Source organism: Cryptomeria japonica, chromosome 9 (assembly GCF_030272615.1).
Source record: "Cryptomeria japonica chromosome 9, Sugi_1.0, whole genome shotgun sequence".
Lineage (NCBI taxonomy): Eukaryota > Viridiplantae > Streptophyta > Pinopsida > Cupressales > Cupressaceae > Cryptomeria > Cryptomeria japonica.
The window spans coordinates 261,712,311-261,739,427 of NC_081413.1; positions in this window are offsets into that span (position 1 = coordinate 261,712,311).

The window sequence follows — 27,117 nt, forward strand, 5'->3', positions numbered from 1 at the left end:
TGCCACGGCTACCTTATGCGCGTGAAGGATTTCCTTGAGGATCTTGTATGAAGAAGATTGATCCTATCTACCTCAGGAATGTGAAAAGTCTCTGTAAACGGTGGAGAGCGCGTGATGGGTTATCAACTTCCTAAAGCAGAAAAGAATGAACGTTGGAGAATGTCTTGAGATCTGTTCAAGACTATTGTATTCAATGCAGTATGATTAACGATCAGGATTGAACCGATTGAATTGTTAAACCTAAATGTTTAGGGTTTAGGGTTTATGCTACCGACCTATCTGTTTCCTATAAGGTCGATGATGTTTTTCATTTTGAAGTTATTGGCAAATGTTATCTGTGTATCCAAGTGAAGAGATAATTGATTCTTGCTAGACCTGAGAAGTGTGTTGATACCTGCAAAGTGTGATTGCAGAAGCAAAGGAACTAAAGTGGATCTGCCTTGGCATTGAGTGTTGTTATTAGATCAGTGTATTACCTGTTGACTTCTAACCATTTCAGCAGTTGGAAAATCCCTTAACCAAGTAGCTTTAATAGGCTTTTGTGTAAATCCTTCAATAGGGTGACTCAATTAAATGATTTCTTCAAATCCTCTTGCGAGGTAACCTTTAACCAGGTATTTAGCCATCCCTTAACCGGGTGATTCCTAGCAGGATCGGTTCCTAGCAAAACCTATTATGAAAGTCTTTAACCGAACTAGGCTCCTAATAGAGCAGACTTCAGAAGAGTTCAAAGAACAGCTTGTGGGTATTCATCCCCACCATGGTTTTTCCCAATTGTGTTTCCATGTGAAAAATCAGTGTGTCATGTGTGATGCTTTTCATGTGATGCTTTAATATTTTCTATCAAGTGGTAAAGCATGTTGAAACAACAGTCATTATATTTCTGATGATATATTACTTGTTTATGCATATGGGTGAAGTGGAAATGAGATATTAGAGTGTGTGGAGATCTAAGTGTTATCGGTTCAGGTCTCTCACATTCTCACTATGTTTTACCTGTAGTGCCCTAATTTAGACTGGTGTTATTGTTTACCTGTTAAGTGCAGTCTTTGCAATCAAACTAGTTAAGGGAAAGTTTTTTTTGTCTGTACTGATTCACCCACCCGTCTCTGTACCAGTTTGGTACTAACTGTTCATCATTATTCATCACAACATAGTGCAACTTGATGCTCCCCCTGTGGAATACATCCACTCCTACATAAATCCATGTAAAATTTTGCAAGTAATTCAGGGACTGATGCAATCAGCATCATGCTCAACTTACTTCATGAAGGGATACAACCCCTAGTTGTCTTCTAAGACACTCAAATGTAGTCTTAGGCAGAGGTTTGGTAAAGTTATCTACAAGATGCTCATTGGTAGAAACATGCTCTAAGATAACATCTTTACTTTGAATGTTTTCCCTCAAAAAGTGATACTTCAATTCAATGTGCTTAGTGCGAGCATGCAAAATAGGATTCTTAGAAATATTTATGGCACTTGTATTATCACATAAAATCTTTATAGGTTATGAGATTTTCATCTTGAAACCTTCAAAAATGTGCCTCATCCAAATAGTCTGTGTGCAATTCATATAAGTTGTAACATACTCAGCTTCAATAGTAGATTGTGAAGTAAAACTTTGTTTTTTACTACTCCATGAAACTAGCCTTCCTCCTAGAAAGAATGCTCCACCGGTAGTACTTTTCTAGTCATCAACATTTCCAACCCAATCAGCATCTATGTACACCTTCAAATCAAAATTTCCTCCATATGGATACCATAATCCATAATCAACTGTACCTTTCAGATCCCTAAAAATTCCCTTGGTTGCTATCAGATGTGCTTACTTTGGATTCTTCTGAAATCTAGCAACTATACCAACCGCATGGGCAATATCCAGTTTGTTGTGAACAACATAGTGTGATTTTCCAATCATTGACCTATATTCCTTTTCATCAAAAAACTTAAATTCATCTTCCTTGGACAACTTACAACTTGTAACCATTGGATTTCCAACTGGTTTACAATCACTCATGCCAAAATTCTTCAAAACCTCTTTCACATACTTAGATTGAGTAATGAAAATACCATTCTTTATGTGTTGTATCTGCAAGCCTATGAAATTTTTTATTTCCCCTACTAAAGACATTTCATCTACAAAACTATTGCTCATGACATCATTACCTCCAAAAATAATATCATCAACAAATACTTCACTGACCGGTATTTCATCTCCTTCAGACTTGAGATAAATATTACTATCATCACTGGTTCTTGCAAATCCTTTCTTCATCAGATGTGTATGAAACCTTTCATACCATGCTCTTAGTGCCTGCTTTAATCCATACAAAGCTTTATGCAATATACATACCATGTCTTTCTCATCTGTCAAAGCATAACCATCAAGCTACTCTATGTATACCTCTTCTTCCAACATCCCATTCAAAAACATAGACTTAACATCCATCTGGTATACCTTGAACTTCTTATGGGCTGTAAATGGAAGTAATGTTCTGACACCTTCCAGTCTTGCTACTAGTGCAAAAAAATTTCCATAGTCTTCTCCTTCTTCTTGCACACAACCCTTGCAAACTAATCTTGCCTTGTTGTGAACTACAACACCATCTTCATTTAACTTGTTTCTGAACAACCATTTAGTACCTATAACATTCTTATTTACTAGTCTAGGTACCAAGGTCCAAGTGTTGTTCTTCTCAATTTGATCCAATTCCTCCTCCATAGCTTTAACGCAATGATCATCACCAAATGCCTCCTTAGCACTTCTTGGTTCAATGGTGGAGATCATGCAAGAGTTCTCTCTTATTCTTCTTCTAGTTAGTACTACAACCTCCTTATACCCAATTATTTGCTCAGGATTGTGATTCAGTCTCACATATCTATGAATAACATGATCATTCTCTTCAGGTTCAGCTTCTTCATTATCATCTTCTTCTAAATTTATTTGTTCTGGTTTAACAAGTGCATCAAAATTTTCTTTACTAGTTTCTAATTTAACAGTTTCAAGTTCCAAAAGCAAAATGCAAAGGTCTCCATACTTTTTCTCTGAACTGGTTTCCTCTGAGACTTCAGGATATTCATCTACATGAACATCATCACTCTCAACAATTCTCTGTGTCTGGTTGTTGAAGCATTTGTAGGCCTTACTCTTGGTGGAATAGCTAATAAATATGCCTTCATCACTCTTAGCTTAAAACTTTCTTCTATAATCACCTCTTAATAAAACATTTGCTACCAAATATCTTAAAATAGCTAACATCAGGTGATCTCCCATACCAATATTCATAAGGGGTCTTGTCCTTACCTCTTTTCATCAGAACTTGGTTCATTGTGTAGATAGTTGTACTTACAACTTCTCTCCAAAATGTTTTCGCTACACCTCCTTGTATCAACATTGTCCTATTAGATTCAACCACTGGTCGATTGTTCCTTTCTGCTATACCATTTTGTTGTGGTGTCCTTGGTGCAGAAAGTTGTCACTTGATACCATTCTCATCATAGTACTTAGTGAATTCCATAGAAGTAAATTCACTGCCTTGATCTGTTCTCAGACATTTTATCTTTTTTCCACTCTCTTTCTTTGCTAAGGCCTTTTAAGCCTTGAACCTACCAAAAGCTTCATTCTTATCCTTCAAGAATGTGACCCGAATCATCCTTGAACAATCATCAGTGAAGATCATGAAATATCTATCACCTTGAATTCTTCTTGTTCTTATTGGTCCATATTGATTTGTATGAACCGAATCTAACAAGTGCTTTGCTGAGAAGGACTTGCTCTTTCTTGAAAGTTGAAGAAGTCATCTTTCCTAACTGAGATTCTTTGCAAAGAGCATTAACCGGTTTGTCTAGCTGAGGTAGACCTCTTACTATCTTAGACTTGCCACTTTAACAATGTTATCAAAGTTTATATGACAAAATATCCTATGCCAAAGCCAACTATCATCTATCTTTGCAATCAAATAGTTGCTAACTTTAGGATTAAGATGAAATAGATTACCTTTGGTTTGTTTCCCGGTTGCAATCAATTCACCTTTGTTGTCAAAGATTTTGCACATACCATTTCTAAACTCCTGTGGGTATCCTTTTGTCATTAAGTTTTACCACACTCAGAAGATTCTTCTTTAGACCTTCAACCCAATAGACATCGTCAGCACTGCTCTTCCCATTAAGAGAAATAACTCTTGTACCTTTGACCATACAGGGTGACTCATTGCCAAATCTGACAACACCGCCATCAAATTCCTTCAAGGAAAGAAATTTGCTCCGATCACCGGCCATGTGATGTGAACAACCACTATCAATGATCCAATCATCAGAGTTATCCATCCTGGACACTAGTGCCTTCTGATCTGATATCTCTTCCTTAATTGCTACAAACACAATATCTTCACTAGCATCATCATCAGATTCTTCATCAGTAATACCACTGTCAACTACTATAAGATAATCTATCTTGCCTTTGCCCTTATACTTCTTGAATTTGTCTCTCTTATATTCACTTTCACCATTAGGACAATTAGCTTCTATATGACCAATCTTGTTGCATGCAAAACATTTTAAAGGTAGTTTACCTCTATATTTCCTAGTGCCTCTAGGTAATCATTTTGCCAACAATGCTTCAAGTTCCACTAAGTTGTCTTCATCATCAACATCTCTGCTGGATCTAGATTCATAGCCATGGCCGGTATCTCTAGTTTTTCTCACAGATGGGTTAGAGACAGAAGCTCTGAATGTAGATTCTAATTTTTGTACGCTACCATCATAGCCATTTAATTGGTCTACGCTATCTGAGTTGCAACCATTCTATTGGTCTATGCTATTTGAGTTGCAACCATTCAGGAGCTAAAGTCTATTGATAAAACTAAGATAACTCTTGACTCCATCATTGGTAAGCTTACTGCATTTGAATTAAATGGTTATGATGGTAGTGCTAAAAAATATGAATCTACATTTAGAGCTTCAGTCTCTAACCCACCTATGAGAAAAAGAAGAGATGTTAGTCATAGTTATGATTCTAGATCCAGTAGAGAATTTGATGATAAAGACAGACTGATCGAGCTTGAAGCATTGTTGGCTAAGCGGTTACCCAGAGGTACTGGTACATACAAAGGTAAATTACCTTCAAAGTGTTTTGCATGTAACAAGATTGGACACATTGCAGCTAATTGTCCTAATGGTGACAATGAGCATAAACGTGAGAAGTACAAGAAGTACAAAGGAAAAAGCAAAAGAGATTGTCTCATAATCTCATTGCAGTTTTTGGTGGTATCATTGATGAGGAATCTGAGGGAGATGCTTAAAAGATATTGTTTTTGTTGCCATTAACGAGGATACATCTGATCAAAAGGTATTATTTTCTCGCATGGATAGTTCTGATGATTGGATCATAAATAGTGATTGTTCACACCACATGACCGGCGACAAGAGTAAATTTCTTACTTTGAAGGAATTTGAAGGAGGAGTTGTGAGATTTTGAAATGACTCACCCTACATGGTAAAAGGAAAGGGAACCATTTTTATTAATGAAAAGAGGAGTGCAGATGATATCTACTAGGTTGAAGGATTAAAGCACAATCTTTTGAGTGTAGTTCAACTCAATGACAAGGGTTATCCATTGGAATTCAAGAATGGAATGTGCAAAATCTATGGGATCAAAGGTGAGCTAATTACAAATGGAAAGTAGACAAAAGGTAATCTGTTTCACCTGAATCCTAAAGTCAACAACTATTTAATTGCTAAAGTAGATGATAATTGGCTTTGGCATCAGATATTTTGTCATATAAATTTTGATAATATTGTCATAGTCAATAAGTCCAAGTCAGTAAGAGGTTTGCCTTAGTTAGAAAAACTGGTGAATGCTACGTGTAAGGAATGTCAATTAGGAAAGATGACATCCTCAAATTTTAAGAGCAAATCTTTCTCAACAGAACATTTGTTAGATTTGGTTCATATAGACTCTGTGGACCAATAAGGACTAAAAGTATTCAAGGTGATAGATATTCTATTATCTTCACTGATGACTTCTCAGGAATGATGTGGATCACATTCTTGAAGGACAAAACAAAAACCTTTAGTAATTTCAAGGCATTCAGGGCCTTAGCTGAAAAGGAAAGTGGTAAGAAGATAAAGTGGCTGAAGACTAATCAAGGAGGTGAATTTACTTCAGAGGAATTCACTAGATATTGTGAAGACAATGGAATTAAGAGGCATATTTTTGCACCGAAGATACCACAACAGAATGGTATTGCAGATAGGAACACTTGATTATTTGTTGAAGCTACTAGAACAATGCTAATACAAGGAGGAGTAGCAAAAACTTCTTGGAGAGAAGCTATCAACACAACCATCTACACTATGAACCGGATATTGGTAAAGAGAGGTCAGGATAAAACCCCTTATGAATACTGGTATGGTAGATCACCTAATGTCAATTATTTTAAGATTTTTGGCAGTAAATGTTTTATCAAGAGAGGTGACTATGTTAGTAAGTTTGAGGCTAAGAGTGATGAAGGCATATTTCTTTGTTACTCCACCAAGAGTAAGGCCTACAGATGTTACAACAATAGGACACAGAGAATCATTGAGAGTGTTGATGTCCGAGTGGATGAGTGTCCTGAAGTTTCAGGAGAAACTAGTAAAGAAAAGAAGGTTGATGAACCTTACATTTTGATTTTGGAACCAGAACCAGTGAAGCCAGAAGCTGGTGAAGTGAATGTTGTTGTACCAATTCAATCTGAATAGGTAGATTCAAAAGAAGATGGTGATAGTGAGGAAGAAGAACCTGAAGATAATGATCATATCATTCCAAGGTATGTGAGACTCAATCATAATCTTGACTAGATTATTGGAGATAAAGATGTTGGAGTGTTAACCAGAAGAAGAATTAGAGAGAATTCTTTCATGATCTCCACTATTGAGCCTAGAATTGCTAAGGAGGCATTTGGAGATGATCACTAGATTAAAGTTATGGAAGAGGAACTTGACAAGATTGAGAAGAAAAATACATGGACCCTAGTACCCAGACTAGTGAATAAAAATGTGATAGGTACTAAATGGGTATTCAAGAATAAACTTAATAAAGATGGAGTAGTAGTCAGAAACAAAGCTAGATTGGTATGCAAAGGTTATGTACAGGAAGAAGGAGAAGACTATGGTGAGACATTTGCACCAGTTGCTAGATTGGAAGGTGTTAGGACTCTACTTGCATTTGCAGGCATATAAGGGATTCAAAGTCTATCATATGGATGTGAAGTCAAAATTTCTAAATGGAATACTAGAAGAAGAAGTATACATTTGGCAACCAGATGGTTATGCTTTGACCAATGCAAAGGATATGGTGTGTAAACTACACAAGGCACTATATGGTTTGAAGGAAGCATTGAGAGAATGGTATGAGAGGATACATTCACACTTGATGAAGATAGGTTTTCAGAGAACTAGTGAAGATAACAATATATATCTCAAGACTAAAGGAGATAAGATACTGGTTAGTGAAGTGTTTGTGGATGATATCATATTTGGAGTCAATGATGACATGAGTGATGACTTTGCAAATGAGATGAAAAGTGAATTTGAAATGTCCCTAGTAGGAGAGATAAAATTATTTATAGGTTTGCAAATTCAGCAGATGAAGAGTGGTATTTTTATCACACGGTCTAAATATGTGAAAGAAGTATTGAAGACATTTGGAATGAGTGACTATAAACCAGTCAGGATACTAATGGTTACAGGTTGTCAACTATCTAAGGAGGATGATGCCACATTTGTTGATGAAAAGGAGTACATGTCAATAATAGGGAAACTACATTATGTTGTTCACAGCAAACTGGATATTGCTCATGCAATTGATTCAGTTGCCAGATTTCAGAAGAATCCAAAGGAGACACACTTGATAGCAACTAAAAGGATATTCAGATATTTGAAAGGTACTATTGACTATGGATTATGGTATCCATATGCAAGTAATTTTGATTTGAAGGTTTATACAGATGCATACTAGGCAGGTAATGTTGATGATAGGAAGAGCACAACTGGTGGTGCATTCTTTCTTGGAGGAAGACTTGTATCATGGAGCAGCAAGAAGAAACGTTGTATATCATAGTCCACTGTTGAAGCTGAATATGTTGTAGCATATATAAATTGTACCCAGGCAATCTGGATGAAACACATTCTGGAAGGATTTAAGCTGAAGATTACAGAAAGATCTTATGTGACAATACCAGTGCAATAAATATTTCACAGAACCTGGTGTTACATGCTAGAACCAAGCACATTGAGCTGAAATATCATTTCTTGAGAGAGAAAGTGCAGAGTAAATATGTGTTATTAGAGCATGTATCTACTAAGGAGTAGCTAGAGGATATCTTTACTAAACCTCTGCCTAAGACTACTTTTGATTATCTTAGAGGTCAGCTAGAGGTTTTGCCCCTACATGAGGTCAATTGAGCAAATGTGGAATACATTAATCCCAGAGATAATTGAAGAATCTTGTAGCAGGATTGGTGTAGAGTGGAGTTATTCCACAGGGGGGAATCAAGTTGCAGATTGTTGATGCAGAATAGTGAAGTATGACACTGCATGTTTTACTTTCACTTTCACATTGTTTTCAAAGGGGGAGAAGAACTATATGATTATGAGGAGAAGAATTGTATGATTGAAAAAGAGAAGATCTATAGCTAGTTATCAATTGAAGACATGGAGACTCAGTTGAAGAAGAGTACATGGTAAAATGTAAACCAAGATTCCTATACACAATCATCACAATAAAGGGAATTGATACTTGTATTGTCATCAATGCCAAAGGGGGAGATTGTTGGCATTTGCATGAAGATTGTATTGATGAACTATTATGTTGTCATTGATGTCAATTATAACCGGTAACGATATTGTAATGATGTTGTTTTGCAACAAGTAGGCGAGCTAGTGAAGGAAACCGATATTACTTGAGAAGTAGTGAGATCAACCAGTAACCCTACCTGTTGATATGTCAAACCCTAACTGATGGAGCTTGGTGAATAAGTTGTATTGGTTTATGATCAAATGATAAATTGTAATGATTATGCCACGCATGCATGTTGTATGTGAAGAGTTTAAAATAGTTTTTGGCATGTAGAGATAATGGTTTTATCTTGGGAATGAGCGAGTACATTGCATGAAGTGGAAACCACGTGATGAGTTACATGGATCGATGAAGTGGTGATCAAGGAGTAGTCGAGGTTGTCTTGAATCATGTGCAATGATTCCTATGTAATCCAATGGTCATACTTGAACTGATTTGTTTGTAATCTCTATGAGATCTTAGGTTTGTGATGTGTTACCAACCTATTGTTTTTCTTATAAGGTCGATGAGTTATTTTGTTGTAGAGTTGGAAATTTTGGTTGAATGTAAGATTTATTGGTTATTGAACTAGAAGGTGTATCTACAGTGTGTGTGAAGATAGATAGGAGCATAAAAAGGATCTGATCAAGAAGAGTAGTGCTATTTACCAGATCAGTAAACCCTTGTTGTTCTCTAACAATTACAATAGTCAAATTCCTTAACAGGGTAAGCTTTAACAGGCTTGGTGCTATCTAAATCCTCTAACCAGGTGATCCATTAGCTTAGATTTCAAATCCTCTACCGAGGTTACTCTTAATATGGTATTGCTTCTAATAGGGCATTATAGTCAATCCCTTAAACGGGTGGTCCCTAACAGGATCAGTTCTTAATAGGAATTTTTGTAAAGATTTAACAAGATGGCTCCTAACAGGGCAAAATTTAGAAGAGTTCAAAATACTTGTGGGTATTCATCCCCACCATGGTTTTTCCCATTTGGATTTCCACATCAAAATCATTGTGTCAAGTGGTGAATGTTTTTGTGGTTATGTTTGCTATGATTAATTTGCTTAACTATTAAATTCACTTAGATATGATAAGATGACTGACAGTAATTTGAAATGTGCTTTTACTTTTGTCAATAAAGTATTTGGATGTTTTGGTTAAATGGTTTGAGAGTTTCAGAGGTATTCTACTATTATTTTGTTATGATAGTCAACCGGTATTATGTCAATGATATTGAAGTTTTTAGTTCAGTGTTTGAACAAGTCAGCTCTTAGATTGACTTGAGAGGTTGTTTTTTGAGTTTGATGAAAGTTTAGTTAGTTTTCCATCTATTGATTCACCCCCCCTCTTAGTAGTTGTCTGTATCCTTATTGACTCATCATACCATCAGTCACAATAATATTATGTCTTCCTTAATGCCTATATGGTATGGGGTGAACCCAAAATAGTGGGTTACACTTTTTTGAATGAAAAAAATTGACTCTTTTGTCCAAAAATTGATTTTGACAATGTTCTATCGAAACCCCCTTTCGATTGAATTTAAAAAAACACATTTGATCTAAACCCACTTCCGATCAAACCCCAAAAAATCATAAAATGCAAAATTTGCACTAGGGGGTTCAATCTATTCTATCGAACCTACTTGGTTTTGGACTCCCCCCAACCGCTCATGGTTTCTACAGATTTGTGTACTTCAAAGCTCAAATTGGGGGCTCAAATGGACGAATTTTGACAAACCCAAATACATGATAGTAGTACTTAAAGAAAATTTTCTAATGTCTATTATTTTAATATGTAAAGAGTTTATTATGATTTTTTTTTTAGATTAACTAAACATAGGTTTCATACCAAACATCAACTTCCGAGTTCAATGGTTATGGAAAAATAGTAAACAAGTGAATTTTTTTTTTTTTTAAATATCTATGCACTAGGTATTGAAGTCCTCTTTCCAACAAAAAAAAAATTGAATTTGGATACATACACAACAAGTTATGATCAACCAAATGAACATATGTCAAAATTATAGTTAACTCGACTTCAAAACTTAATAAAATATAAAATATTGAAGATAATGTTATGAAACCAATTGGAAACATTAGATATGGATGTCAAAAAACTAAAATTAAAATAATCACATTCATATCTATTTTAGAAAAAAAATTATGCCATACCAAATGAGTATCATTCTTAAAAAATATTGTTTTTTGTAAAAAACTAGTTTTTGAGGGAGATAAAAAAATGAAAATAAATTGATTCAAAAAATATATTTAGAATCTATACACAAAATGTCACAAATCACTAGTTCATTTCATCTGCAAATTCCTTATGGTTTAGCAGTAATAAGTGTCTGAATGTGAGGTTTTTTCTGAAAATGAAAATTGAAGTGTCAAAGTTGGCAAAAAAGTGTAACCCTCTATTGTGGGTTCACCCTACGTTAAAATATGTAGAGCATAAACTCTACAGAGTGTGAGAACTCCCTTAACAGAGTGTAAAACACTGTTGATTGTGACCACTTGAACGAAACCCTTTCTAAACACCTTAGAAATTAGAAGCCCAACTAAGTTAGTAACCAGACACTCATATTATCATAATGCAAGGGTGGGGAAGAATCTGCCCCCAAGAGACTCACCATATATCTCCCAGAAAAATGAGCCAATTGAGGGGAGATCCTCTTTGGTTTAATTTTCGGACAAAGGCAAAAAAAAAGGTACACCTTAGTGTATGATAGGGCTATTTGAGCTAACGAAGTATCAAGATTTGGGTTGTCATAATATTTGTGACCTTTTGACCTTAAGAGAGTCTTCTTTGTGTTCAATCGATTGACCAATTATAATGAAAATAAAATGGGGTCTTGAAAAAGCCTCCAACATTCATGGGAATTTGAAAAAGCTCCTTAAACAAGTATTCTTTCTATGTTATTATTCTTTTTGATGTGTCTGTTGTGTCTTTCCTACATGATCAAACATTTCAAAGTGGAACATATGATGAATACTAAGAGGGGAGGGTGAATTAGTATACCAAAAAATACTAAACTCAAACACTTTAGCGTCTAGCAGTAAACCGGTAAAATAGTTTTACAAACAAACCGGTTAACACACATGCAAACCAGACAACAAATAAGGCATTCACCCACAAAAGCACGATCACCATAACAAATGAGATTTTGACGTGGAAACCCAAATGGGAAAAACCACAATGAGATGAAACTCACAAGTAACTATCTGCAGAATAGTAACCAGACTGATTAAGGTCATACAATGTTCTTTACCAGAATAGATCCTGTCAGGAATCTCAATCTCTGTTAGGAGATAAGTCCAATCAAAGACTACCTTGTGAGAGGATTTCAGATCCATGGTTGTGAACCACCTTGTTAGAGGATTTACAAAGGATTTTCCAAGCCTACCCAGTTAAAGGCTTTAGACTTGTCGAAGATGTGAGTAATCAACAAGTGAGTGATCTAAATATTAGCACGGTATGCTTGGTTAGATCCCTATCAGCTCATTATTAATGCATTTCAACATTAATTCAGTCTTCAATATCTCCACACTCTGTTTCTTCACACATACCTATTCTTCTTTTGTAATCGCACATGCAAAAACCTCAACAATCACCTTGAACCCTAACAACTACTAAAACCCTAGACATGATGTGCTAAAAGGAATCTGATTTCATGTCGGTCCAATAGGATTACATTGCAAGTTCCTAGGTTCAGTGTATCTAGACACATTTGGTAACACGACACAAAATCACTGTCAAAGTGTCAGTGGATGGTAACTCATCACAAAAATATACTGGTTGGTAACTCATCATAGAGTATTACTGGTTTATACAACTTTACTAACTATCAGTTGGTAACTCATCATAGAGTAATACCAGTTTAAACATTAAATCAATTACTGATTGTCCAAAAATGAAGACTGGGAAAATGATAATTGTCGCTTCAGTTTCTTCACTCCACTTGAGATCCTCGAACCGCTTGGGGTCTCCATACCGCTTGAGATCGGTAAACACTTTCTGCAAAACACAGATAGCCTATAGACTATAATGCAATACCAGTTTGGAACAAATACCGGTTGAGCATAACTCATACATACAAAAAGTGATCTCAAAGAAAGTGTGTGTCCATCAATGACAATCACAACATGAACATAAAAATGCCAACAATCTCCCCCTTTGGCATTCATGGCAACACTTAGGAAAATTTTTGACATCTAAGTGTTTTACAAACAAAAAAATGCCATAATCAAAATTACTCCCCCTAAGCATATACATTATCCCTTTGTAGAAAATACAATGTATACTACTCCCTTATAGAAATAAACATGAAAGTATACATAGCATACATCAAAATTTTGAATACAAAATACTACTCCCCCTTTGCCAACAATGACAAAGTGTAGCTGAATAACCCCTGTGTCCATTAGCATTAAAATAATAAGAGTTTATGACAATAAAGAGTGAAACCTATCAAAAACCGATTTAAAGTCTTGCATAAAAGTCTTCATGGATACAGACCATGACTCAAGCAATGAGCTAGCAACCTCACTCTCCGTTTGCATCCAGGATACATATTCCTCCATGGCATCCAAGGTACTCATCTCTTGAGTAACCGTCAAGGCATCTAGATTGACACTAGTACATTCGGAGCTGATTTCTGACGGTTGTTTGTCGGATTTTCGATGAATTTTCATTGGAGTGTCGACAAAATCCACCATCAAAAACTCGACGTCGGATTGGTCAATGATGCCATGCCCATCGGAAATTTGACAATCCAATGGACTTTGCCAACGGTCAAAGAAGTCGTCGATCGAAAGCTTGGTATTCGTCGTAATTCTGACGAAGATCATTTTTATAAAAAAAATAAATATAAAAGAGCCATCGAAGGAAGGAAGTTCTTTCAATTTGTTTTAAATCCTATGGGGTTCAGGGTTTAGGTTATAAGTCTCTTCAATACCTAAGAAATGCCCTTTTGGTTTCTAATTTGGCATTACTTTATTCACTTAAGCGATGGGTCCATTTATCATAAAAGTGTTCTCCCCTTGTCATTTACCTAGGTGGTCCCTTGAAATATTTTATTCTTGTTCGCTTTTAATCTGCATTTTCTAATGTCCATCGGGCCTTATAAGTATCATGTGATTTTCTGTTGATCTGATAGCCCGCATTGATTCACGACCAAAATGTGCTCGAAACTTAGTTTCTACGAAGTAGCGAAAGGCAAAGGTGGACCCGACATATAGGTTTGGACCAAAGCTAAACACCGATCAAGTTTCATCTGATCGGACAGACAACGTGGTTGCGTGAGATCAAGCTGAACATGTTTTAACCTTTGTGAAGTGGTGAAGGGTTTGGCAGGTCCCAAAGATAAGCGGTCTTCTTTGGTTAAAGAATGATCAGGTTGGAAAAAGATCAATGGCTTCTCATTGTTTCGTGGCCGGGAGATGCAAGAGCTATACCTTCAGCGAAATAGCAAAAAGGTGGAGGGTCCCACTAAGAGTGGTAGTAAATGTGGTAACCCCAATTGGCGATGACATGGCAGTGACAAGGCACTTAGTTGGCAGTATGCAGTGGGTTCGGGCAAGGTTGTCATAAAAAGAGTAAACAATGAGCAAGTTCTTGAGATCTAACAGCTTGCGTGAATTTGCAAAGATAAGATGCTAGCAAGTTAGTCATTGCGAAGTAGCAAAAAGGCCGATCGCCCAAGGGACAGGCATGGCATGAAGTTAAAAACATATCAGGTCTATTTTGATCTAATGGTTCTGTGGTTTCATGGTTGCAAGACAAATGAAGAATAATGTTCACGAAGTCACAAAAGATAGGTGGAAATCACACGGAGGAGTGACGTGGCATAATAGCTGTCTCTTTTTGTAGAGCTTGATAGTAATGTGTCGAGTGACATGTGGTTTAAAAAAAAGGTTGAGGGCCTGCCTAGGTGTAATCGATAGTTATGTGGGAATAGTAAAAGGGAACACGTGGTAGATTAAGGGTGGAACCAAAAGGAATTTCCAGGGCTAATGGCCTACTACCATGTGGCGTTTATTGACTGGATAACAAGTGGGGTAAGTAATTCCCAGATAAAGGGCCCACTTAAAAGGCTTTCATCTCAAGATTGATCTAACACTTCTCATTGTTTCATGACCTAAAGATGCCCGCAACTTAACCTCAGCGAAATGGCAAAAACCGTTAGCCGTCAAGGTGAGGCGCGATTAGTTAAAAGGATTGATGATCCCGGTTGGAGTTAAAGGCCGGGTGATTTGAGTTTGATCTAACACTTGGTGCGGCCTCGCGAAGGAAAAGTGCATGACTATTAAACTCCATGAAGTGGCAAAAAGGAGGTAGGGCCTGACACTAAAGCAAAGAGATTAAATGGAGATAAAAGCGATGTAATTTCTTGAGATCCAATGGCCAGCGTTGTTTCGTGAAAGAAAAGAGCACGGGTTTTATGTTCTGCGAAGTAGCGAAAGAGCGAAACAGAGGAAAGACTTAGAGAAATTATGACTCGTTGGAGCCAGTTTTGAATTTGATTTGGTGAATTTAATTCTGAAAAGAAAGCCGAAGCACGTGGAGTTAATTTCTAAAAACTTAAATGCCAACTTGCCCTTTTCAGTCCGCATCAACTTGATTGCTAAGTATTGTTTCATCGAAGTTTGTTGCAGACCGAATTGTTGTAGAGCGATTTTCTTTAGGTGAATAATCAGGTTTCTTGTGCTTTTCTTGATAACTCTTGGTTTGTTCTCAAATACTGTTGTGTGAATTACTTCATTAGAGGTCTGTGCTAGCTTCTAGTGGTATAATTGTTTGACCAGAATGGCACCTGTTGTCTTCAAAATCTGATTCCCTTTAATATCCTTAGAATAATATGATTCAAGCTTGGTGCAGAAGAGACATCAGAGATAAAGAAATTCTCAAGGCAACATATGACAAGGTTTGGATAGACCTTCTACACTTAGGGCTTCTTCGGATCCCAGGTGGGTATACCTTTGTGAATTAAATTCACACTTTCAAACAAAAACCCACAGCAAACCAGTCCAGAAAACCAGTGGATTTATTCACCTTGAAATCAACTGAAAACAAAGGATGGAAATTATACTTAAATTCAGCATCTCGATCAACAAAGCATGCAATTAAACAACTTCAATTAATACCAGTGCCTTATCCAAGGTCACAGAGTCATCTAAACTCAAATAAAACTCCTTAAACAATACATCTTTATACTTCCCGTCAGCTTGGTTTCCATTAATCCTTATATATGCTTGACACATACAAGAATTCAAACATTCCAAACTAAGCTATGGTCCTCAAAATTCAAAGTTCCTCCCAAAGAATTTATTGGTATGAGTGATCTCGCGTATTTAATTTCTCTCCTAAAGAGAAAAGCTAACAAACACTTATACTAAATTGCTTTGCAATTCCATTTCAAACAGAACAACCCTGGATTATTCAGAATGAATACAGTAAATAAATTTGTGAAAAAACTTGAAGACAACACAAAGCTTTACTCAAAACTGATGGTCTATATATTGATATTCAATTCAAGAAATGTTACAATAAATTCTGATTCTCCATTAGACTTAGAAAGGCTCAGATAAATTTCTGCAGCGTTTTCTTACAAAATTTTGTTGTCTCTTTTCCCCTAGTCCTGGTATCCATTTATAACCACATGGATGCACAAAGCTTTGGACCTTTTGAGGAGAGTTTGTTACAAAATAAAGAAGTTACAAGCTTTTCGCAAAAGCAGTTACAAGCACTTTTCAGCCTCTGCAGTTACTTCAACCTGTTATTCTGTTGCAACCTCTTCTGTCTTTTCAGGGGCGCTCTCCAACTGTTTCGGATCCTGGGTGGCATATTTAGTTGCCCACTCACTATATATCTCTTCTATCGGCCATGGAAAATTAATCACATCATCTTTATTTTTAGTCAACCTTTTCCAAGAATTCCTCAGTTTGTTGACTTCTGAATTAAGAAAACCATAATGTGACTTAATTTTTTCTATCTCTTGTATTGTCATGACAAAGAAAAAAGTATCATCAAGATCAATGATTCCTTTGATTCTTGCTGACAATTTGGCTTCCATCTCCTTAAGCCATATCTGCTTGTCTTTTAACTGATCCGGATTAGCAAAAATTCTTGGGAGCAACTCACAAACTTGATCAGTGTATTCCTTCTTAAGCAATTTAACCCTTCTATCCACATTGTCCACCTCTGTTGCCAATTGCATTAAGACTTTAGCGACATCAGAAGTGGATTTGATAATGGGATTAGCTCTTGCTTCATCACAGGATACACACATGAACTCTAGATCTTGCTCCCTAGGTCTCCATCTATCAAAAATGGGTGTCAAAATGGCCTTATCTCTCCTTAGCTCATTCCACATCTCCATAATTTTTCCCACATTGTTGTAAAGCAATGAGGTATTTATTGTATCTGCAAAATTGGAGATTGTGGCCCTTACTTTCTCCTCATACTTCCCTGCATATAAGGCTTGAGCCTGTCTCAGGTTTTCTAGTTCCTGGGGAGTAATCTCAATCATTTGAGAGCTGGAGGGTGCTAGAGATAGTGGAAGTTCAATGATGGGACTAGTAGGTGGAGGTCTTGCAGGAGAAGAGGAAATCATCAGTGTTGAAGACTCACCTTGTTGGTATTGTCCCATCAACTAGCTCTGCAATTTAGCAATGATACTATCTTTACCTCTTACCTCCTCCTTGGCACTGTTATAGGCCTTTAAAACTATTTCCAACTTAATTTGGAGGGCCTCTTTTTCTTTGGCTTCCTTCTCTGCCACTGCAACACTAAATTTTGCAGTTTCTAGCACAGTGCTAGCAGCTTCTACTATCCCTGTACTTTGCACTCTCTTTACCATCATTCCACCAAGGTAACTTGACCCTGGGGTATCTTTGCCTTTCTTGCTCTCATTTCTTTTGAGAGACCACATGACTAGTGCAGCATTATCTTTATTGAAAGTTACCCCTTCCATGGGTTTAGTCTCTTTTCTCATTGCATCTAGCACCAGGGCATCAACAATATCCCACTCTAGCGAAATAAGCACTCTAGCTTGTGCTACCAAATCTCTTCCCTGCTCAGGGGTGATGGTCTTGAATTCCTCCATCATCTCTTGTTTTATTTCTTCCTCCACTGAGGCTGGATCTTTATTGGGCTGCTCAGCCTTTCTTGTCTCACATCTAGCATTATATCTATCTATATGTTGTTTCCAAATGAATTGCATAAATACTTCCGATGTGACAAATTTATCATCAGCTAAAAAGGCACTACTTGCCTTCTTTATCTTAGGATCCCACTCCTGGCTTTTTAGTTCAGTGGAGGTAATATCCATTTCAGCATCAATGGGCTCTTCTGGCATCCCTTCCTCCACTTCATCATAGGTGTATGCAATTTCCCCTAAGCTTCCCAACTACAAGAGGTGTTCAGCTGCTGCTTGTTCATCTCCTATATGGATAGGGGATTGGGATGGGGAATACAAGGGTGTATCTGATTGCACTTCCTTCCCCACCCTTTGCTTCTTTGGGTTGTCTTGGATGTCAATGACATCTTGTATCTTCCTCTTTCCTTTGGATGTAGAGGGCTCTCCTGTTGTAGGCATCAGCACACTGTAACCTGATTTCTTATGCAATGTGTAATCACCAGGAGGAATTGCTTTGCTGGAAGCTGACCTACTTAGGATCACTCTGGCCTTTTCAGGGTTGCTCTTAATCATAGCTTCCCTCTTCTCCTTTAGTGTTTGCATCACATCTTCAAAGCAAACAATCAAAAAAATTATTTTTTCTTCTAATGGGAAGAAGCTAGACAATGGGTCATAGCTAGCATCAAACTGATGCACAAAATCCAAGGCTTTCTTATAAGCCACCCACTTTTCATTCCTTAGTTCCTGCTCATCTAGATCAAATTCATTCCTGATGAGGTCTTCAGGAAATTGGAATTGATGAGGCCTACCTCTACATGCTACCTTCTTCCTAAACACACTGTTGAAGAAGTCCTCTGGATCAGCACACCTGGACACTGCAGTGGATAAATGATAAAGTTTGAGGAAATCCTCAAAGCAATTCTAGCCTCCCTTTGTTATTACAAATTGGTGGGCTATGGTAGCTGCAGGGAAAATAGTCCCTTTACCTTGTCTGTTAACTCTACCTCTTGTAGGCCATCAATTTGCCTAAGGATCTCCGCTATTCCCACTTTGAGAGGGACCTGGTAAGGTAACAAAAATGGAGTACCCCTGAAACCAAAAACTCTGAAAACTGTGGAGACTGGATATAAATAGATGTCGCCCTAGTTATGAATAATTTTGATGTTCTCTGTGAATTCTTTTGGCCTTATGAATTCTAGAAGAACCTTGGGGACTCTTGGGTTATTAGAGCAGAGGAGAGTCCTTATTTTGGATGCAAAATATTTATAAAACTTTAGGAAACTAGCATCCTCTCTGTCCCATGACAACACAGTACTCCATAATTGTACTGGCATTTTTTCTCCTTCCTTCTCCTTAACCAGGTCTAGTCCACTGGCGAAATAATCACCACCTTTGAAGAGAAAAAGGTGCATTAAGAGTGAATACCATCCAAAAGGTCTGTCCAACTTTCCATTCTTTATTCCTATCAACCCTCCATGGATAGCATCAGCAATGAAAGAGGCATAATCAAATGTGATAGCAAGAGAAGGATTCAAAATCTGGACAATCATTAGCAAGTAATGATTCGGCATATTTGCTTCAGCATCTTCTCCTAGAACTTGACAAAGTGCCTAGTACATTCCTTTAGCCCTTAGGGTAAACATACTTAATGAGAAGGGCTCTTGTGTGTTGGGTCCTATAACTGTTAACCCTCCTATTTTCACAAAAAGTTCCTTAAGAGGCCCATTCCTGAGATGACTCCTCTGTGCACCATAAACTTGGGCTAATGATGTGAAATTTATAGGTTCTAAGAAGTTTGTGAACTCATTAAGCCCAAATGTTGTTTTAAACTCTTCAGCGTTAATTTCTACAAGGGTTTTCCCATTTACATCCCAGATGCATCTTGTGACTGGATCATAATTTAATGCCATTTGGGTTAGCAGGTCTGTATCCATGAATACGCCTGGGACTACTAATTTCCCAACATCCAGTTCCCAGATACTGTTTTGAGGAGCAGGAGAATTTCTCATCCCAAATCCAACTTTGAACAACTGCAACCCGGACAGTCCAACCTGTGGGTCTCTCAGCCAATTACCTTTGTCGTACAATCCTTCTCCTATCTTCAGATGGGGAGCCCTGGGCACTAACTCTTTGGCCTTTGATGCCTGATTGGTTGACAATGTCAACTGTTCTAAAAAATCATCACATACACTTCTTTCTAAATAGTTAACCTTGCCGGAAAATTCCCTTTTAGGAGCCATTTTAAAAAAATGCAAGAAAATGAATATCACTCTTAAACAATCCTGCAGTAAAAGAATTATCTTACTTAGAACACCACATAAGAATTGCTACAAAAATATGAGAGAACCTGATCTTTGCTTGAAGGGATTTGCTCTGCAACTAAACCGACTTGCTCTGTATCTGAAGAAGATAAACTCTACGTCTGCTCTTTTGCAAAATCTTTTAAAAGATATCTTCACTTGGTAGTTAGGAAATCAAATATTTGTACTCAGGGCCTTAATTGTAACATTGATTCCGCATGCTTCGGTCGTCCCTTCGAAATTGAATTCATACAAGAATTCATATTCTTCGCTCCAACGGGTCACAATATTCCTGCAAGTGCTTCATTTTGTTCTTTCGCAACTTCGCGAAGCATAACTACCGGGCAGCTTAGTCCTGTGAAATAGCGCCAACCGTTCGATCAAAAGAAACTTGATCGAGCGTTAGATTAACTGACAGCTTTGGCCTTTTTCTGGGTCCCACTTTTTTATTGGCTGCATAATACCACGTGGCGTCGAATCATTGGCCTTGAAATCCCCTTCGCATTCCACTTGATACTGGCTGCGTGTCTTTCTTTTATATCGATATTTCCACCTTGGTGGGCCCATGACACGTGGACGGTTCTCATTCATTCTCGCTATTTCGCAGGCATAAAGAGTGAGCACTTTACCCTTGCAAAATAGCGCCGACCGTTGGATCATCTCATAAGTTGATCGGCATTTAATCCTTTGAAAAGGCTCTCAGGAGGGGTGGGCCCACTGACTCATCATGAACACGTGGCATCCAGTCATCTGCAACACTGATTTGTCACTCTATCATTCACCAGAAGGAAACCACAGGGGCCCCACTTTCATCTCAATAGCTCAATCGTCTAGGTCAGCATCATGACACGTGGACGGTTCTCGTTCATTCTCGCTATTTCGCGGGCATAAAGAGTGAGAACTTTACCCTTGCGAAATAGCGCCGCCCGTTGGATCATCTCATAAGCTGAAAGACATTTAATCCTTTGAAAAGGCTCTCAGGAGGGGTGGGCCCGCTGACTCATCGTGAACACATGGCATCCAATCATCTGCGGTGCTGATTTGTCACTCTGTCATTCACCAGAAGGAAACCACAGGGGCCCCACTTTCGTCTCAACAGCTCAATCATCCAGGTCAGCATCATGACATGTGGATGGTTCTCATTCATTCTCGCTATTTCGCGGGCATAAAGAGTGAACACTTTACCCTTGTGAAATAGCACCGACCGTTGGATCGTCTCATAAGCTGATCGGCATTTAATCCTTTGAAAAGGCTCTCAGGAGGGGTGGGCCCGCTGACTCATCGTGAACACGTGGCATCTAGTCATATGCAGCGTTGATTTGTCGCTCTGTCATTCGCTAGAAGGAAACCACAGGGGCCCCACTTTCCTCTCAACAACTCAATCATCCAAGTCATTATCATGACACGTGGACGGTTCTCGTTCACTCTCGCTATTTCGCGGGCATAAAGAGTGAGCACTTTACCCTTGCAAAATAGTGCCGACCATTGGATCATCTCATAAGCTGATCGGCATTTAATCCTTTGAAAAGGCTCTCAGGAGGGGTGGGCCCATTGACTCATTGTGAACACGTGGCATCCAGTCATCTGCGGTGCTGATTCACCTCTGGGGCCCGCCTTTTAGCCTTTAACCCTGACCTGCTGACTCTTGTGATTTGTGCCACGTGCCACCATTTTACTCACTATCAACAACTAGCTGGATCATCTATGTGGCATGCCATGTGGTTTTCGCTATTTTGCGGGGTATAAACTATGCGCAAATTTGCCTAGTGAAATAACGCGAGCCGTGGATCCATCCGCGAAATGTGCACTAGTTATTGGGCCCGACAACTTTAGGAGAAAAAACATACAAGGCATAAATTTTTTCAATTGATCAACATAACTGCTTAGGCAAATAATAAGGGGGGACACTTCCTACGACCCCACGACCCATAACTTAAGTGAATAAAGTAACGATAGATTAGAAACCAGAGGGTTTAAAACAAATAAGATAGGATCTAAAATAAAAACCCTTAAACCCTTAAGGCCTAGAACAAAGCTGAAGCACTTGGAATTACACCCTACTCGAAAATTTCAACATACCATAGCCAATCATGGGAAAAGAAAAACCCAATTTTAATCAGTGATAACAGCGGCTCTGACTGGGGATGGTTGATTGCGAGATCAACACAAGAAGACTCAGAAACTCTGGAGAAACAGACCAAAACCAGAAAAGCAGGAAAGAAAACAAAATATGTACAAACAAAGGACCTACCGTGCATGGACATTAAGAGAAATAATGCTTCAGGAATTGTCCACGCACTAGAAATTCCTACATTTCATCATCCATATTCTTCAAGAAATATGAATCCTTACCATTTAAGTCACAAACCACAAAAGGGCCAATCCATAGTGATTCAAATTTTTTATGCTTTCCTTTTTCCTGTCCTTTTGCATTCCACTGAAGAACCATGTCATCAATTTGGAACTACCTTAGTGATGTCCTTTTATCAAAAAGATACTTTGACTGCAACTGGATCTTCTGATTTTTCTTATGGGCAGAAGTCCTAAGTTCCTCCATTTCTACAATTTGGATCATTCGGTTTTCCATTGGTTTAGATACCTCCATGTTCTCATTCTGCAAAAACTTATACACAGGAAGAAGATTATTTACCGGCAGTCTGGCTTGGGTACCATAAACCAACTCAAAAGGTGACATTCCAATGGATTTTTTGACTGTTATTCTATCTGCCCATAGAGCTAACTTCAACTTTTGATCCCAAGATCTTTTATTCTCCTCAAGGATTTTCTTAATGATATTCAACAGGCTTTTATTGCTGGATTCTGCTTGTCCATTCCCCTGGGGGTGATAAGGTGATGAGTATGACATGAGTATACTGTGACTATTGCAAAAGCCTACAAATTCTTCTGATCTGAAACACGTAGCATTATCCATTACCAATTTTGCAGGTTTTCCAAATCTAGTCACAATATTATCCATCAAGAAATCAATGACAAGTTTACTAGTAGCTCTTCTTGTAGGGATGGTTTCTATCTATTTGGTGAAATAATCAGTGGCCACTATGATCCATCCATGACCTCTCCCTGACTTCTCAACAATTTCTCTAATGAAATCAATGCCCCACTGGACAAAAGGAGCTTCTACAGAGACTGGATTTAGGGGTAAGGCTCCTTCATACTTAATCTTGGAGGAGAATCTTTGACATGGATCACATCTCCGAACATATGCATGGGTATCTTTAAATAAAGTGGGCCAATAATACCAAGCCCATATTATCTTACCAGCAGTAGTCTTAGTAGAATAGTGACCTCCACATACTCCATCATGCATTTCAATCAACACCTGTTTAGCTTGAAATTCATCCAAACAAATTAGTAACTCTCCATCTCTTTTTCTCCAGAAAAGATCACCCTGAATGAGCACATACTTTTGGGACTTGAGTTTCAAAGTTCTTTTCTGATTGTATGTCATTTCTTCTGGGAATATGTCACCTCTCAAAACTTGGATTATCTCTGTGTACCAGGGTTGCCTCTCAATACTAGTGACCAAAACATCTCTAACCTCAACATTGTGTACTTCTACATTCATGAGATTTGACTCAGTCATGAGCTTAGCCAAGCCTAAACCTCTCACCAATTTGGTGATCTTTATCTCCAAGTTGAACTCTTGAATTCTATTAATCCATCTGCATCTCTTTCCAGTAACCTCAGACTGAGACAAAATATCTTTTACTACAGCATGTGGGACATAGGCAATAATGTTTGCATTCACTAAATATGGCCTAAAAGCCTTAACAGCTTTAACTAGGGCATAAGCTTATTTCTCCATGGTTTCATATTTTAGTTCTGCTGCTTGCAAAGATTTATTGTAGAAGGCTATGGGATGCTCATATCCTTCATTGTCCTTCTGTAATAGTACTGCAACCACCGTGTGATATGAAGAAAAAGAAAATAGAGAAAAAGGCTTACTATAATCAGGGGATTTCAACACTGGTGCCTCTTGGATTGCCTTCTTAATCTCATCAAAAGCTTTTGAAGCTTCTTGATCCCAATGAAACTTTGTGTCCTTCTTAAGCAATTCGACAATAGGCTTCACTATCTCTACGAAGTTTGCAATGAATCTCCTGACAAAATTTACTTTGCCTAGAAAGGATTGGATATCTTTCACATTTTTAGGTTTAGACACCCTATTGATTGCTTCAATTCTCTCAAGGTCTATTCTTACCCCTTCCTTGGAAACTATGTGTCCTAATAACTTTCCTTCAGTGACCCCAAAATGACATTTCTTGGGATTTAGTGACACACCAAATTCCAGGGCTTTATCGAACACCTTCTCTAGATGTCCACAATGATCATCAGCTTTCTTTGAGAAACAAGTTAGATCATCTTGGTAAACAACCATGATAATATTTATGAATTCTTTAAAAGCCACATCCATAGCTCTCTGAAATGTAGCTCCTGCATTTTGTAATCCAAATGGCATTCTCACATATACATAGGTTCCCCATGGAGTAGTGAAAGTTGTTTTAAACTGTTCAGACTCCTTTACCAACACTTGATTGTATCCTGAGAAGCCATCCATCATGGATAAAAGATCACAACCTGTCACTCTTTGTAGCATTGCTTCCATATTTGGAGATGAGTAATTATCTTTTAGGGAAGCAACATTCAGATTCCTAAAATCTACACACAATCTGATGTCTCCATTCTTCTTCCTTACTGGGACAAAATTGGAGACCCTTGAAGAATGCCTTATTGGTTTGATAATCCCCCCTTCTCTTAATTTAGTCAACTCTTGTTGCATTTTAGTTTCTAATAAAGGGTTGATAGGTCTCTATTTTTGTCTGAAAGGCTTAGCATCTAGAAGTAAAGGAACTTTATGCTGAAAAAGATCTTGTTTATACGCCTTTAGGTCTTCATAAGACCAAGCAAAGACATGCTTATACCTTTTCAATAAATTTATAAGGTTAGTCCTAACATGAGGGGGCAACTTCTTTCCAATATATACCAACTTAGGGAATGATTCTGTCCCCAAGTCTACTTCCTCTAACTCTTCTAACTTGGTGGTAGATTGCTGGTGTAAATGACTATCATTGTAACTAAACATGCTCTCCAGCTCCACCAACCATTTAGGTATCTCATTGGTTTCCAACTGGACAACATCATTTCCAAACACTGTCTCTCTATTATCTACCACTTCCACCAATGCATTACAATCAATCTTTTGTCCATCATAATCATCAACACATTGGATAAACTTAAGAATGTCTTCATCATCAGCAAAAACTTGCCAATTGTACACATTATCAGGGATAGCAGGCCTAGATTTTATTTCCACAATGGAAATACCGGTTAGTGTTGCATCATCATTTTTCAAAGCAACATTAGCTAGGAAATCTGCCATAATATTTTTGGTTCGCTCTATCCAATTAATAGAAAATGCATCAAAATGCTCAATAACATCCCAAACAGCATGCTTGTATTGCTTCAATTTATCATTCTTGGATGCATATTTAGATCTCACATGAGAGACAACCAATTCTGAATCTCCCATTACTTTCAACAGTTGGATTCCATGCTTTTTTGCAACCTCAAGTCCTAGTAACAGGGCTTCATACTCTGCAGTATTATTTGTGCACTGGAATGCCAATAAGAATGAGTACTTAAAAGTTATACCTGACGGGGACACAAAAAGAACCCCTGCTCCAGATCCTTCTTTGGAGCAAGCTCCATCAAAATACATCTGCCATAACCCATACTGTTGTGCTTGTAGCTTGACTACAATTGGGTCAGTATTCTTCAATTGAGGTGAAATCGGTTCGAGTCTGAAGTTATCTAAATCTACATCAATCATACAATTAAGCATACTAGGGTCCACATTTTCAATTACCTTAGGAGGTCATGGCTCTCTGTATAGTTTGACCTGATTACCGCCAATAGGAATAGTAGCATAAGACAACTCCAGTTGAACATTTCCCCCTACTGCTGCTGCCCACTGCTTGGACAGTAACATACCATAGTGGGGTTTAGTATTAGTAACAATAACATCCATTTTGTAAGTGGCTTCAGGAAATGCTGCTATTTTTACTTCTACATCTCTCATTGTGCCTATCACAGGCACTTCTCTGTTATCCATGGCATAGCATTTCCCATACACAGTGGTTACTGATAGCCCTAATTCTTTCATAACACCATAGGGCATTACATTAGCAGCAGCTCCTGAGTCTATCATGCAGTTTTTAATCAACTGGTTATTGACTAACAAAGTAACATAGAAGGGATCTACCTGAGAAGGCTCTTGAGTGATAGTGGTTCCAACATAGACCTCTGGGGTTTGGAACTCTTGATCCTTTCTAGCTTTAGCCAAACCAATGGGTAATACTGTGTCACTATCAGATATACTAGAGAATAAAGACAAAGTTGCATCCTTATGTTCTTTAATCTTTAGCAATTCTATTAATGGAACAATGACTTTCATTTGAGTTAAAGCTTGGGCCATATCAAATGTAGAATTATTACATTTTTCAGTATTAACCTTAACCTTTTCTGTTTTGAATTGACTTGCCCTTTTCATCGCCTCTACTCTTTGTACATCACCAACACTTTTTTCATCTATACCTTTAGGTAAATCTTTAACTTGTTCATCTTTTTCTTGACCGACCTTAGGAATAGTAGTAGCACTGCTTGATGCCCCCTTTTTCTTGACCGACCTTAGGAATAGTAGTAGCACTTTACCCTTGCGAAATAGCGCCGACTGTTGGATCATCTCATAAGCTGATCGGTATTTAATCTTTTGAAAAGGCTCTCAGGATGGGTGGGCTCGCTGACTCATCGTGAACATGTGGCATCCAGTCATTTGCGGC